Here is a 17,233-nt window from a genome sequence, read left to right on the forward strand (position 1 = left end):
TGAGATGTTGTATAGAATGAGTACACATTACTTGCATAGTACATGACACTCGTCACTATCCTTTTAACTGGACGGCCGCAGGTTTAGGCCAGGATTTGAGAAGTCGAAGCTAGAGAACAAGGGCAACCAGTAGAATGAATTAGATACAAAAATACAACACTATTTGTTAGAAATCTTCTTCAAATGAGAATTGTTCTCGGGTGTTCTAAAATGTCTCGCTCACGCAAAGTCCAATAGACGAACTCGATACTGATCCCACAATGCAAAGTGATACCAGGTGTTCCAAAAAGGCTAAGTACAGACTGCTTCACGCTCAATACGCGTCACCATGTAATGTAAAATGTGAACATTGATGGATCGTGTATTGTTTTTAGTGTAAAACCATAACGCATAGTTCCATATTAGAGTGAAACAGGAAGTGAGGTGGTGTAATTTAACCGACAAGAAACAATATCTGCTCGTTTAGATGTGGAGGAAAAAAGAATTGACATAAATATTGTTCCTCAAAATGATCCCATCTTGTTTTTGTTCTTTTTTTCATCTAAGCAAACGCATAGCAATGGACATTGCTGAGCAAATCCAAAGAATGAATTTACTGTATTCAAAAATGACCCATTGTCCGTAATTTTTTTTTCAGAGTTCTAAATACTTAAGAAAATCAACTATACTACTTCAGTAAGGGCCACCAGCTTGGCCCAAAGTGGGTACCGAACTGACCAGGTAGGGTAATCTTCTAGTCACACATCTTATCATTGCTATTTAATAGACCGTGGTGCACCAATTTTCATGGTCAGCTAAGTGCAATCAATAGAATGTGCCGTGTACGCTTAAAAGTTTCAGAAACGTACTCTTGATACTGCTTGCCTTTTAGCTCTTTAATTCACATGTACGAGTTTGGAAAAAAACCTCGCATAGTTGTTCCCGTGGAACGAAAATATGTAGTACCATAGTCGCTGGCTAGACGTGGAAAGCCAGTAAGCCGAAAACTCCCCATATCCAACGTGTGACGCATACTCTCTTCTTTTACATATTTTAATAGTCTTGAGATCGTCTAGTATTGTCACTGGTTATATTTGTAATTCTCTTCTTTTGGCTAGGAATAACGTTGTGTATATTCGTCTTAATCTCCGTCGCTAAGACGTTCGTCTTACCAGGAATAACAATGCATCAGTTCAATTCTACATTTTATATCAAGCCTGGATACATAGGTTACATGTATAGATTACATTACAATACTTTAAATTAACAATACCTTCTCTCCACACCCCCACACCCCTCCTAATGTGTAGATCGGGGTCTACGCATCCCAGCTGGTGCCTCTTGAACCTCGGCGGTCTCTCCCGAATTTAGCGACTGTCTAACGAACGCCAAGAGCTCTGGTGGTTTCCTACCCTTAGGTTTCGGCTTTCAATTATCTAATTGGCCACATATGATGTAATTAATTATAATTATTGGTTACAGAGCCAAATGATGCAATAGGAATTTTTCACCAGAATCAGCTATGTTTTGGTTCTTTTTATGTGTCAACAACTTACTCATTCATTTGAGTGCGTGAGATATGACTTCTCTGCAAAGTGCGAATCTAATAATTAGTTAAAGATACACCCGTGTACGCATTGACAGCCCCCCTCCCGTATTGCACATGTAACAATACGAATTAAAATATTTTAATATAAGAATGAGAACAACAGGACGGTATTTATGTGGTTTTCTGTACTATCAACCGAATAATTTGAGGGTGGGGGGTCTTTAAAGTCACACAAATATATTAGAGGTTTTAACGATCGTGAAAATAGTCTGTGCCCAGCTTATCCATAATGAGATGAGTTTTGTAATATGATGTTTTTATTCAAAATGAACTACATTAAATGTCTTGGCGAGAGTGATATTAACTTTTCGGGTATACAATATAAACAGGTACGAATGTTATTAACTGATATTATCTATAGAGTTTATTTTAAAGTTTACAAAAGCAGTTTGTCAAAAGTAAATTGAAAGAATAAAGCAAAAAACAAAATGTGGAAATCATGTTTTCTCCCGAGTGTCTTAAAGTCTTTGTAGAGATAATTTTCTGAACTGATTTCACCTGAAGAATCTAATTTGGGGTGTTAGAATATAGTTTTCACTGGTGCTAATGTTTCATGGCTGTATGAGCTGTCAGAGAGGATTTAGATTAGGGTGTCGGGTATCATATTTTTACACGGTATACCGATCATACATCTGTGCATCTCGACAAGCTTTCTGTGCAACATCAATATATGAATTAGCAGGAGAATGCACTGCTAATGAAATTAAATGTTGAAAATAACCCATGTGTTCACGTGGTTTTCACTAATTTACAGATTTTGTTGAGAACCCTATCTGGCTAAAGAACAGCTTGGTTTTGTAAAAGAAATATTAGCAGTCGTGGGATATTGCACGTACACCGTAAGTAAAAGACTGTAATTTTAGAGCCTAAGCTATCACAAAAATAAAACTATTTGCCAGTGAGATTCGTTGTCGAAATATTACCAATTCGAACCAGAACTTCTTAGAAGGTGCAAGAAATTTTTTTTCGGTCAAATAAGATTCAAACACAAAATTACTCTCTTCACAAATCCACTGTTATGTCCAGAACTGAATAACATACAATATATTGTCGATATATACTACTAGTATATGGTTTCAGACAGTTTTATCTAAATGACATTCGTCGGTCCCTCTGTATCGGCGAGCCTGCGAGACTGACAAGGAAGGCGAACCTAGTCGTTCGGATGGGAAGATAAACTGATGTCTACCCGAGTATGCATTGGCGTGCACGTAAAAGAAGATGGAAATGGTAGGCATTGTAATACAAATTACAATATGTTTTTTTATCGGGAGTATTGTGCTGGCGGGAGGTTCAACTATAATTCATTCCGGTATGTCTATACATAATTATGATCTACAGGTCAGAGTTTATGATACTTTCCCATTGAAACTGGTTGAGTTTGCTTTATCTAGTCCTAGAAAGAAACCTCATCAAATCGAGTCACGTATTTAAATTCTTCGTCGGGTTACCCATGCCCTTGCCAACCGAGTTGTAAGTTCGTTGACTTACGATCACTACCAATGTCTTGCCATCAATAAGAATGGCTTGTGATAGCCTAAGAAAATGTTATGAAAGCAATGAGAAGATTCTTTCCTGGCGAATTTTAGGAGCATGTTCCTAATATCCGCAATCCGAATGTCTGGCGATCACCTTGTGATCATTGCGAATGTTTCGCTTTGTCACTTATTCGCCAGCTGTTCCTTTAAAAACCGTCTCTGATAATTCAACACCATTTTCAAGTGGTATAACCCGTTTGTAACTAGTCCTCCCTCGTTCAAATTAGTACTAACTTTAACTAGTACTACCGAAGATCCCCAAGCCCCAGCTCCACAGATGACCAGCCAGATCAGGCCCAAGTTGTTGAGCCACCTGAGCCATCGCGGTCGATCATAGGGTGTTTGAAACATGCTCTTAAAATTCGCCAGGAAATCATTTTCATAATCAGTCGCATGTTATTCTTATTGATGATAAGGCATTTGTAGTGAATGTCTTGTGATTGCTTTCGAAAGAAATGCGAATATGATTTCTTGGTGAATTTTAGAAGCATGTTCCAAATATTCACAAAACCCCACGAACGACCGCGAATGCCCACGAACACCTACAAATGTCTGGTGATCAATTCGCAAGCTCATTCGGCACCATATTACCCATTGTGTGAGAGTAGAATTACACGGAGGAAGCTATTTGTTATATAGATGTAGATTGTAATTATTCATATAGATTGTAATTTTTCATATAAATTTAGACTGTTATATTTCATATAGATGTACAGATATACTGTAATGTGACATATAGATGAAGATTATAATTACTCATAATATAGATGTAGATTGTAATTTGTCATATAAATGTAGACATAAAAGACAACTTCTAGATTTCTACTGATTTTTTAGGCCTCGAGAAGCTCCAACATTTTTGTGCATGTCATGACATCACTTAGATATAAATTTTGATTTATCGGTTACTTAACACTTGTAGAATACAAAACAGGGAAAACATAATTAAATACAGCCACCATAATGGATCGGATTGTTGAGTACACGATAGTAAAATTATATATTTGCACAAGTCGATAAAGAACAGTCTGATGTCAGATAATAAAACATCAAGACACATCCAGGGCGTTGAATAATCCAGTGCATTTCAACAAAACCTCGAATACGTGTTTTAAATGATGCAATTTGGGATTTATTATACGTGTCATAGTTATATGGGGTCATGCCTATAGTTTAACATAATAAATACCTGCCCCAGACCCATCGAAAATGGCAAGAAAATATGTATTTTAAATCGTTCGCACAAGATTTCAAGTTAATACCACTAGGCAAATCAACGTCCAAAAATAATTCAGAAAATACGTTTGCGTCAGATCTCATCAGATATTCTGGTAACAGCAACCATACTATACCCAATGTACGACATCCGTCATTGTCTCATATAGCTAAGTATAGGGAAGTAATATAAACAGTACACAATGAAGTTTAATGGGTTAATAGGAGAGTAATTGTCTGCTGCACAAGTTTGTGTGGATAGTTTGTATTATATTATTTCAGAAATGTGCCACTTATATTTTCGTATTTACATAAACTCGTATATAGAGAAGAAAATACATTTTTGTTGTTTTTTGTTTACTAAAGTGAACTATGGGAATATTGTTGAATGTTGACTCTTGTTTACCTGAATAGTTGACTTACAACAACAAAAATAACAACAATTTGATTCTTCTCTCTTACTTATGTTTTTTATTTATTTACAAGAATTTTACTGGGTGTAAATATATTGTCTTGATTGCAATTTACGTAAAGTCATGTCGAACGCGGATCCATGATCGTTTATTCTTGGTGAGTTGCATCATTCAGTTAAGGTCACTACTAAAGGCTGCCGGGTGGGCAAGAGCAACGAAATTGTTTTCACTCGACGTTAGCCGCCTGGATATGCCCCTACAATCTCACAGAACGTGTTACTTTTTGCCCTCCTAAATAACATATTTTAATACTAAATATTTCTCTAAGTTACTATTTTTAACATGAGGAGTTTTTAGTGGGGTTGGATGGACCGAACCCCGGGGTCACTCATAGCCCTCACCTACTGAATCAACCCTCCATCCAGTATAGTTATGACATTCAAACTAGTTCAATACAGATGGAAGGTTCTATGAAAATTCAAATTTTTGTGGAGACGTTACAAAGGTAATATGGTGAAAATTATACTTTTAAAGGTTCCCTGATAAGCTTTAAGGAATAAACCTGGTAAATTCCTGGTCATTTACAACCATCTGAATCTTTGTAGTACCCTTTTTTTCACGAAATACGAACTTCCAGTTTCAATATTATTGTTGACCGCAATTTTCCAAAGTGGTTATTCCCGTGCCAGTGTAAAATAGATTTATGTAGCGCCCGCTTCGACCACGGTCATATGGTGACAGTGTCTGTATTCTAGACTGGTTTATAGTAAAAATGATCATAGCGAATATCAAGTTATTAATACAACCGAAAAATGGAATTTCTACATAGAGTCTGTCAAAACCGTTGATCCAAGCTTGCCATCATTTCTGAGCGACTCGATATTTTGAACAGAAACTGTCAGACAAGATATTTGGGGTATTTCTTTACATTCTTGCTTTTAAATTTCATAGTTAAACCAACACTAGGAAAACGGACACTGGTCCTTTAAATGCATGCCTTTAAATACTAGTGAGATTTGGAATGTGTTTTGTTGACGAGAGTGAACATTTATTACATTTTCTATCTCGACGTCTTGCCAGAGTAGCTATCCACTCCATTATCAAAACAGCGCGAGATGATAGCACAAACATACAAATCAGATTATTAGAGAAATTGGAGGTTTTATTGGAAATTTTTATCTCTTAATGTCTCACATCAACCGAAGGTAAAACAAAGGTTATGATCTTTCGATTTCCGATTAGTTGGGCAGTCAAAGGGGAATTACCATATTCATTACCCAGCCGTACTCCATCTAATGACGTATAAAACCGTCAATGATTGGTTAACGATCTTTCGATCAATAAGCGACTGGAAGATAATGTATTTTACTATAGCCAATTTACATACCATTACAAACATCATGCCTTTCTGGTCATTTAAATATTTTTACATTTTCTGTTAATGCAATGAAAGTCATTTTTGGTGCTACTCAGAAACCAAACAATTCAGACTTAACTGAAATAGTTAATATTTTTCCAACTTTAAGATTGACAATTAAAAATACATAATAAACAATTTTTAACAACTTTTTATTTCTTACGAAAACGAGATCGTAAAATACAAAAAATACTTAATTCCTGGCAGCCATAAATTGCGCTTGTGGCTTATCTTAAATAAAGTTTATTCATCTTTACACCTGTTCATTTGCAGAAGACAGTAGTGCCTATTCCGATACTACTCAGATGAAATGACTATTCCGCTACTTCACCAGGTTAAGGCAAGTTAGTCTTGTCTTTCGGAAGGTAAATAATCCAAGGTCCCTTTGTGCACATTGGTAGTTGACATAAAATATGTCTATTGTTCATATTAAAGTAGCAATGAATTGTGTTAACCGGGATTAATTCTCCCTCAATTCATTTCAACGTCCTATACACCTGGTGAGCTATTCAGGGATTAACACTGAAACAAGCGTCAATCTATCCGCATGATCGGTGAGGTTATATTCATATAAACCCACGAAAGTTCAAAATAACTCAACAAAGAACTGACCAGTGTAATATGACTATAAGACTATTATATGGCTTAATAAAGAAAAAACCCCTCATTATTATTGTTTTTAAAGGGACACACCATATTACAGCGCTGTTTAACAATATAATTTGCCTCGGACACAAACGTCGACAATTCTGAAATGTTAATGTCCAAAAACGTTGAAGACTGCAGCACCTTACCAATTCTTTCGCGTATTAGTATTACATTTAAGAGTCTATATGAAACTAGTACTAGTTTCAATCAATCTGATTAAAACACAGATCCTATTTCGTTTTGTTTTTTATAGTTCAAAATTTCGTTTTATTTTTCTGTACTACACTATGATCTGAGAGAGTTGTTATATAACCTGCGTTCTGGATGACGTGAGGGATTAGCCAATGAAACCAAGGAGATAACATTTTTTTTAAAAAAAAGGCATATTATGACTTTCGTTGTGCGGTGGAGCTTAAAATCAATAAAGTCACGAAATTTGGCCACGTCACTTTCACAGTTATTAATAAAACGAATTGAACAAATGTTGGCTGCCACGATTCTGAAAGTTGCTGAAACGCAAACAACTAAAAAATGTCTTCAGATCCGATGAACGATCAACATGACTAATTAAGCTTAACAGTTGGATTTGTGGGAATCGTGAATATTTGTGACGTGAATGTGAACTCTTCTAAATGTGTGAGTTTGATTGATTGATTCCCAGATTAAGAGTACATATTACACAACTCTGATATTTCTGAGAGTGTGGACATTTCTTGACATGAGGACCTTTTGAGATCCAGAAGTTTGAATAGTCGGTGCCATGAATGACCCCATTAGTTATTAAGAACTTGGTCTCTTCTAATCTACGCCTTAGTAGTATAAATTATTGCCACCCCACCCCTCCGAATGATTTAATAGATTGAAATATTTCTGTTCAGTTGGCATTACGTGACACGGTATTACATTCTTATATCCTCGAAGCATTAATGATTCCCCCATGTCAGGTAAGAGTAACTTGTTCTCATCTGACGAAATCAAGGCATACATACATGCTACCTTATACATGCCCGAAAGTCATTTATAAACGCCTACATAAAGTTCACCATGAACTGGCAGTGAATGTTTCCCATAGAGTTTATTCTGTTTTGGAGCATACTGTAATGTTGAATCTGTAGATGATTTAAGGCTAGGTCTAGACTGTTTTATAGCAACAAAAGAGTTCCTTCATGTGCAGCATAACAGAGTCCAAACACATAGCCCTGTAGACAGTTGTAAGGATTTTAAAGTCCATCATCGATTCCACAGGTAATAGGTCAACTACCTTTTCGAAAGTCGAGCTGCATTATTTTATGCAAATGGATATTTTGGGGCACCAACTAAGAGACAGCATAATCTGAGATATCACTAATGAATAAACTTTTTTTGCACAGATATCTTTACTAAACAAAATTCCTGAAAAATGAACATGGTTTCATCCGCATATATATATTTTGCTGACCTTTGGTTTGATTTGTGGAAACGTTGACATTGTTTCGTCCATAATATATCCCCGAGGTTTAGTGTTGGATTGATTATAGAGTTCAGAATATATGACATTTTAACTAATTGTTTCACATGATATTTTAATTTGGCAACTAAAAACTTAAATGACATCCACAGGCAAATATCATCCAGACGTGCTTCCAATACCAGCAACACGTTTCGTAGCAATTTTGTTATTTGTCGTCATTACAGCTCTACGATTGGTGGGTAATAACTGGTATTACCATGGTTAAATCTAGAAGGTGAAACGCCATATCTCTTTATTTCACTTGATAATTATATTGATTTTGACAAGGTAGAGACTAAAATCTTTACTCTTTTCTGCAAGTGTTCATTTGTAGTTATTAGGTGGGTTTTTTTTCTCTGTGTTGTCTCTAGTATAGGTCATCGGAATGCACTGAATGTACGCAGATCCATGCATGTATTAAAAGGTCCATGGGTCAGATCTAAATATTAAGGCCACATGCAGATTTCGTCATATCACGAGATGTAAACAGGGTAAGGACACTTGTAGTTACATATCGCGACCGTCACGAAATCTGCAGGTGGCCTTAATATTTAGATCTAACAAGATCCATGCCAGATCAAAATAAATTTGTCTGCGATATCACTATTTTGGAAGCGGACTTTAAAAGAACTGAACAGATCATTATAAATGTTAATATGACCTGTTTAATATGGGGAGAATTTTTGTAGAAAAAAACAAAATTCTTGTTTTATGGAAATAAAACTGAATATGGATGAAATAATGACGTGTTACAGATGTATGGCCTAGTCAAATACTGATTAAACCCTTAAGTGAGTCATATTGTTTATTTAGAAAGCAGAAGGTTAGATTTCATCTGTTTATGTATGTTTTTTATATCCCACATTTTCAAATAAAAACAAACACGGGTCATTGTTTTACTTTAAGATATACATTCCAACACTGCCTTTATTTGAAATAAAAATCATTACAGATCGATATTAAGCATTTACCACTAAAGGGAAGTTCTGCAAAATTTGCTTTGTTAGTTGTAGACCTTGGGTGCTCTGTCAGGATTGTGACAAGAGGTTAATCTGGTGATACGGATGTGGCACCGCCCTTTGTACATTCCTGGCAGCCATTGGCAACGGTATGGCAGGTCTATGCCCTAGAGTCGGCTGAATTGTAACACAGTAAAATAATGCAGCCTAAGTATTCAATAAAACACTGATCAAACAATACACAAACACAGGACAGACAGTTAAAGATGTTACAGCGTGTATAAATTGTAGCTAGGGTTACATAATTAGATATTCCATAGTCTTGAATATATACAGGAACTACTGGACTCATGATATATGTATCTGTTTTGTTTCTATATCACTCGTTTTAAAATGGAATCTAGATAATCGTACTGAGAGTCATGAACGAAGTGCGGCATCTCTTCCCTTTTCAAACACCGTATAATAAACTTAAAGCGGTCTCTTTGTTTTCAATAAGAAGGTCTAGTGTTAATTGTTATAACGTTATTGGTGTAATTCGTGCTCTTGATTTAATTTTTTCCTATACTACTCTCGATTTGAAGGTGATGTGATGAATGTCGTACATGAGGTAGGGCATGTTGGCTCTTTTTGGAACACCGTATAATATCTGAGTAGAATTCTTTTTCTTCAATCATAAGGTCTACTGTTTATTGTTATAACGCCAATGATGTAATTCATGCACATTATATCTTGACACGTGGATTACAATCGATCGTACTTATATGTAAATATTGAGATAAGTATTTGGCGTGCCTGTTGATAAACCGTAATGCCATTACTCACAGTGATTAATTTAAAACAAGCAACTGTGAACACTGAAATTGACGTTTTATTCACGAGTTGAAGTTAGAGTGACATTAACTGTTGTTTTAGATTGGTATTCTATATAGATATCAAGTAATCGATGCACAACGTGTGTGCCAAGTAAGGTCTGGTGATTTTTATCATAACAGTACTCAATATCTATTGATTCTAGTATATAGATTGAATTAGTGGAGCATTATAAACATTCTCAACACAAGTCCGATTGGACAGTAAACCGATTGGAAACTTCTTCACAAGAGATCAGTTTGTCTTGAAGCTAAACAAAAATGGTAAAACAACCAAATCGGGTATCAAATGAAAGATAACTTGCCTGCTTGGAATCTCGAGTTAAATAACATGTAATATAGCCAAACAAGTATTTGGGATGTACCATATTAGACTGGTTTCCTTCCAGTTGTTTGAATATTGCTAAAAGTTCATAAATAAATGTATTGAAAAAACCCTTCCGTTTCCAATGATTGATAGTATAACCACCTAATAACTGAAATTTCACTTATTATCAGGAGTCATACACCCGTTCACGCCTATACCCGGGATATTGCTACTCCTGGTTTCCCAAGCGTAGGTTGACTTAAATTTCGTAACATAATAAAATGTTAGAGACTAAACGAAATACAAATATTTTTAACAGTCGACTATAAACCATATCTAAAGGCAAGTTCTACATGTGTAAGGTATGCCGTGTTCTCTGTAATTGTAAAAGTCTTTAATTGTTTTAGATGTTCAAGTAAACAGAAGCTCATTAATCACGCCTAGTGCCATTACATCTCGTACAACTTTCCATTTATCATATATATATTTAGATAAACTTGTGATACTGTAGGCACAATATAATACTTAAATGCAAGAGCTAAATCTGTCTATTGGTGGTCTTTCTTTAGGCCTGAAATGTTTTCTATTATTAATTAGACATTAATTAACTTATCCATGGCATAGGATTTCTCCGATATTAAATAGATTAGAACAGTTCAGCCATATTTTGATTTAAGCTAAAAATGGAGGAGCGAGACTTAGCTTCGAACAACAGGTACGGTGGTTGAAATTATTGCGCGCGTCTTGTCAAACCTTCAAAGGCTAATATCTCTGCTCGCAATAGAGTAATTTGAATGAAATTTTCAAATTATTCATTTTACATTATCTATTTTCGAACAATTATAGCAAGAATGACTAGCTCTTTATCTAAATCTTACATAATGTATCTTTAAGCAAAATAAAATAAAAATGACTGACAGCGGGGAACGTACTTTTTTTTTATACATGTCTAATTTAATTTCAATCCGATACTATTTGTCCAAGCTCTCAATTTTGTCTTATTTGCAAAATAATGTCGTTTTATATGCTCAATTGAAGTAGTATTGGGTTTATATGTCAAACCAGGAAATTTATTTGATATCTCGTTAAAGTGTTTTCTAGCATTGTATTCATATAAAAAGATTGCGCTTTATAAAACATGTATAACAAATGGCATATATTTTGCACCGAGGTTTCAATTGTATGCTTCAATATTACAACTCTTTGCTTTTCGAACAGCAAATGATTAAGCATGGCATTGTTCCACCTTAATTGGCCAGACAACATTTAACAATGTACATGGATGAGTTTCACATTTTGTCTACTTTAGACATGGAATTGTACATATTTTCTAAAGACACAGTTTTTAATCGACAGAATACAATTATTCACATATCCGTTGCTGTTAAATTGGTTCGTCTAAAGATAGAAAGAAAATAGGCCCACTGACCTTTAACAATAATTATCCATGAGGAATGAATGTTGAAAGCATTAAGGTCATATTATAAAATTGTATTTATTTAAAGTTTTCAGGAATATTTAAAGATAGAGACTTGGAGTCTGTTTGGTACCATACCATCTTTTATTATAATGGGTTATGGATGTATGTTTCCGTTGAATTTTATACTCATATCCAAAGATACTTCCAAAGAGAGAGAGAGAGAGAGAGAGAGAGAGAGATGGGGTTTAACGTCCACTCGACACAATGTCATTTCGGGACTAATTTTATTTCAATAGTTCGCTTGCGCGTAGGGGTCTTTAGAAGTGGGAGGAAACCGGGGGACCCGAAGAAAAGCCACGCCGGTTGACTCAATGACAGGCCTTATGATACAGCGCGCACGTGCTAACCATTCGGCCATCCACCCCACCTACTCCCAATGATCTTTTACCTCCGAAATAGAAATTAAAAAAAAAATTGTCTCATTTGAAAAGTAGATTTATAACTGTTATATTATGTTAAATATTTTGTGCTACTGTACTTCTTATGCAAATATTTTGTGCTACTGTACTTCTTATGCATAAAACATAATCGTAAAGTGGATTATGACTTTTAATCGTGACAATAGTGGCAGCTTAGATTGGTAACCAATAGTAACTAAGTACTGATTTTAAATTATTATCAATTTTACAACATTTTAAAAAAAACTTAAGATCGATAATAACGCAAAAAGCAGTACTTTTGAAAGGGTTTCGCTTGGACAGCTATACCATGTTCTTGTTCCAACTCGTTCTGCACCGAAAATATATTTATTATTAAATATACAGCGAAGTATTACTTCAAGTATCTCATATAGGTTTATCAGGTATGTTCCGCTATCGGTATTTATTTTTTTTTTTAAAAAAAACGATCTAAAGTTGAACTTGCTGTTATATAAATTAACTTGTTTAACGTACAATGTAAAAGTAAACTAATTATACCCTCATGCCCTTGAAAGAAATATCCATCATTTAAGACAAAGTTTATGTTCATTTCTCATTATAGTCTACAGCATAGCATGTCGCTTTCAATTGTAGTAGTTTGGTTTAGAAAAACGTTCCAGACTACAAAATCCCATCGCTTAAACTAACTAGTTAGCAAATTCCATACGGAATGAAAATAAAACGGAAAACAAACATTAAATTAAGTTGGACCTAGAAAAGAAATTGAGATTTAATATGAGCAAGAAATAAATTCAAATAAAACGTTTTTACACAAAAGGATAAATTGTTTGGGTAAATTTTGCAAAATGAAATAATCACGTTTTTTCTTCATTATACAAAATGTAATCCTGATGTTATATGTTTCTGCCTTTTCTTGTTTTCTTGGCTTTTACTTAGGAGTCAATGAAGTCAATATTTTAGGGACTTTGCCGATAACAGACCGATTGGTTTGTATTACGAGCGTGTATTTGGAGATGATTTTTATTTGTTAAACAAAACTAAAAACTAACCAGTACAAATATAGTTTAGTTATAAAATGTTTAAAATGCACGTATATTGTATACTACTATTAATCTGGATCAATTTTAACAGGATTTACAGAAATCTGGAGCTAATTACACTCAAGTATGATATAAATTAAACGGCTTTAATCAATAACACAGAACAAAATTGGTCTAATGTCAGCAGTAAATACGTGATATTTTGTCAGCGACTCGCCTCGCATCTCTTGCATGCAGAACGGAGGGCCTGACAAGGACAGTTGTCCAGTCGTTCGGATGGGATAAATAAGATCCCTTGACAGTTGGAATTCAATATAAGAGTAGGCCGTAGTGCCGCTGTCCGGGCAAAATTTCCCTTATAGCACACTATATGGCGTATGCCCGTCTTCATTAGCCTAGTTCGGAGCAGAACAGTAGGACGTTAAATCTCATTTCAATGCATTTCTTGCACCCACACCAAATGGAATACACACACTTCTACCGTGGAAGTAAAAGCAATATTCCCTTGTTGAAGTCAATAGGACTCTTATTTGGCTGTAAAAAACAAGAGACCTTTAAAAACTGTCTTGGCAACACCAACAGTTATAATGACACAATAACACAGAAAGTTGACTTCCGTACTAAGTTAATTCAAATAGTTAACGCTTTCTCCACAGAAATTCACCATGGGTACACAAACTGGAAACAGCGTGCAGGTAAACACGAAACTGACCGCCGCACATTTCAGATAACCAACGCCTAAAATTCTTTTTGCGAAAGCGGGTGTGTGTGTGTTGGGGCGGGGGGGGGGGGGGCGCTATACATATAAGGAACCGTATTCCTATACAAAAAAATACGATAAAATAAATAGTCTGACTATTACCAAGGGAAACTTTATGTTAGCGGAACGAGGTAAGCGTAAAGATATGATATGTTGTATAAAATGTTTTAACGTCACCGAAAAGGGGAACTTTCGGACTCTCTATAAATGCATTATTACATCATGAAATAACCGTAATACAAATGATCTGAAATAGCCAGGCATCGTGGAAGATTTGTTTAGCAAATCACACATTCCATAGTTCTGTTGAAGTACATGATTAAAACAAACGTTACCCCGCAGACAATCTGTAAATCTCATTAAGTTGAGAGATACAAGTAGCGAGAAAATCATGTTTTACCATTCTTTATTTATTATCTCCAACTGACGCTTGATGAGAAGACAGGTATAGGGTCCATTAAAAAATTTAAAACCCCCACAAAAAACATAAATATTGTATGTATGAAACATATTTCTAGAATTGAAATAATACGTGTATATTTTTAATTAAACTTTTAACGCTGTTTTTTGCAGTCTCGTTGGCGGTATGTTGTTCCGCCATGTTTTTTTTATACACGTTCAGGTGATTTATGCATATTGCAGGTTTAAAACTTCACGGTATGCAAATTGTCTTATCTGTTACCACGGTAACACTAATGACTGTTAATGCTGTAGCCATTACGCTTGTAAATAGGAAAAAGCCCTAACAGCCTATCGTTATGTTTATTTTACCATTAGGAATAATTTTACCCCTATCATTAATAATTAAAAAGTAGTTTGAACAATAAGTGTTAAGTTTTGATGGCATAAATATTAGCATAAATAATTTTCCGGAACATATTTATTTTCGAATGATTGCATTTTTCGAATTCCTCGGTTGATTGTATTGAGGAGTGGATTGATTTAAAATCTAAGCTGACAATTATCAAAATGACTATTGACTATATGATAATTCTTATGGCTTGGAAATGCCAGTTCCATAGTGATCTGCTAAACAAAGGCGTCGGGAATTAAATAATCTCTGTACATCAGAATCCTATGGGAATAAGATTTGCAGGATCCATACTAAATGTCAACTTTAACTAGACTCCAATATCTTGGCAGGAACATTTTGGCATAATCAGTTCAACCGCCTACAAATGTAATAGAAGTCTCGGTGTAGTTGAACAGACAATAGCGGAAAATTTCGTTAGAAGCAGGGTCTCTGGAGTCGACATTGGAACTATCAAATCTAAACCGTTTCAGCATTTTCACGACTCGGGGGATTTGATTTCACCTCCCTATTTCCACGTTCAATAAATGCCCGACTCTTGTAACGACAATCTAATCTTACACGCTAAAGAGCTGGCTTATTATCCTACAAGATGTAATTTCCTCGACAAAAGAGTTTCGACGACCGCGCTTTCTGTGTTTGACAGTAAAATCACATGTGATGAATTGCACTAACTTGTCCATTTACACAACAAAAGATGGCAACACATAAGGAAATCGAGTAAAATGCTAAACACGCGGAGACGTGCTTTCTACAGAGATGTCCTTCAAGATGTGTTGGCCTTAAGACGTAGTATTGTTGACCTTGTGTTCACCTGGTTTGGCCAAAATGTGCAGAATTTGTGACAGCAAATCTTCAGGTTTTCCTTATTTATCTGTTGATTAAAAACCTCTAGTTCTTTTAAGGAATCGTTGTTTTGGTAACATACCATCAATTTGATGATATTTTAGTGTGGTTGTTTTTAATATTCCATGAGGTTTGATTAAGTACTTGTACTAGGTACCACCTCGTATTTCATACATTATTGTTTCTAATCAAATGACATACATACACACAAATAGACAATGGGGATTGTATTATTATTATTTCTAAACAATAAAAAAACAAAACACCGTAAATTACTAGATTTAATCCCGGATAAACTACTAGTATTATCTTACTCGATCTAACAGAATTGATCTATTGATCAAATCATTGAAAGGATAAACCAACATGAAATTTAATATGGGCACCAAAAAAGATTCATTTGTATAAAGTGAACATAACAGAAGAGTTTTATTTCAGTATTACTACGCGACTGGCCAACAAATCGTGATGGGTTCTTTAAATCGAATTACCTCGCCCTTAAAATTCTTTTAATGGTTTTCTGTAGAGAAATGTATTCGATTTGTTTACCAACCAACCATTCTGACGTTTTTATCGATTCTCCAAATTCAGTTTTAATGAACTTTTCTCCAATTAAAGAAGAAACTAGTTTCTAATTTGTGTCTGTTTAAGGTTAGTTATTACAGTTTGGTCGATTTTATAGTTGTTCTCATCATGATATTTTGAAATAAATAGTAGTATAATTATCACCTAGCGACTTACATTACATTTATTTCCTTCCTACCCATGAGAGGGAACATATCAGCAACCATATCGTTGTTTACAAATGTTACCTTATTTTTACCACGCACTGAACTGACGGTAACAAATTATTGCTTGCGATGTTTGTGTGCCTTGTCCTCAGGGTTGTCTTATCTGTTTTTGTTTGTGTAGTAGTGCGGTTCTCCTCACTTACTACAATGGGTAAGGTCTTATACGTTAACAGGAGAATTTGACCCCACGGCTTAGTAAGTGACCACATCTCTCACAATTATTAATATGGAATCAAGCATTTTTATTATGACTGGTTTTAGGATGATAAGTATTCGTTCCAATTTAAATTGTGTGTTAAGAGAAATGGATTTACAATTGATAAGCGGTTCTTTTTTCATGAAAGTGTATTCATTTGGATACCTAAATACAAATATATTTCCCAAAGGTCAACCTCATCAACAAATGCACTGAATCGAGATCGAGTAGATCTCTTTTTCAAACTTTCAAAAATAATAGTTGGCACTAAGATAGAAAATAAGAAAAATAACTTCACACGACAACTGTTAAAGATTTGTTTATTTATTCAGCTATTTTCACACATACAAGTAATAATGCTTTGTTAGTTATCAGTAGAATATTATTTATGACTGGCGTGGCTCGTCACGTAATGGTATTCTGTGACGTAACCATTAAAAAAAGATGGCGGATGTGATGATAAATCTTGTCTAGAGCATCTGG

At 34.9% G+C, this 17,233-nt stretch overlaps 1 long non-coding RNA gene across 1 annotated transcript in view; it reads left to right on the forward strand.

Annotated features, from left to right (window-relative positions):
• Positions 1-17,233, forward strand: part of LOC126811822 (uncharacterized) — a 39,271-nt gene that overhangs the window by 11,327 nt on the left and 10,711 nt on the right. The window contains exons 2-3 of the long non-coding RNA XR_007675747.2: positions 638-720; positions 2,343-2,427. This is a non-coding gene — a long non-coding RNA (uncharacterized LOC126811822). The remainder of the gene's footprint in view (positions 1-637; positions 721-2,342; positions 2,428-17,233) is intronic.

Source organism: Patella vulgata, chromosome 2 (genome assembly GCF_932274485.2).
Source record: "Patella vulgata chromosome 2, xgPatVulg1.2, whole genome shotgun sequence".
Taxonomy (NCBI): Eukaryota; Metazoa; Mollusca; class Gastropoda; family Patellidae; genus Patella; species Patella vulgata.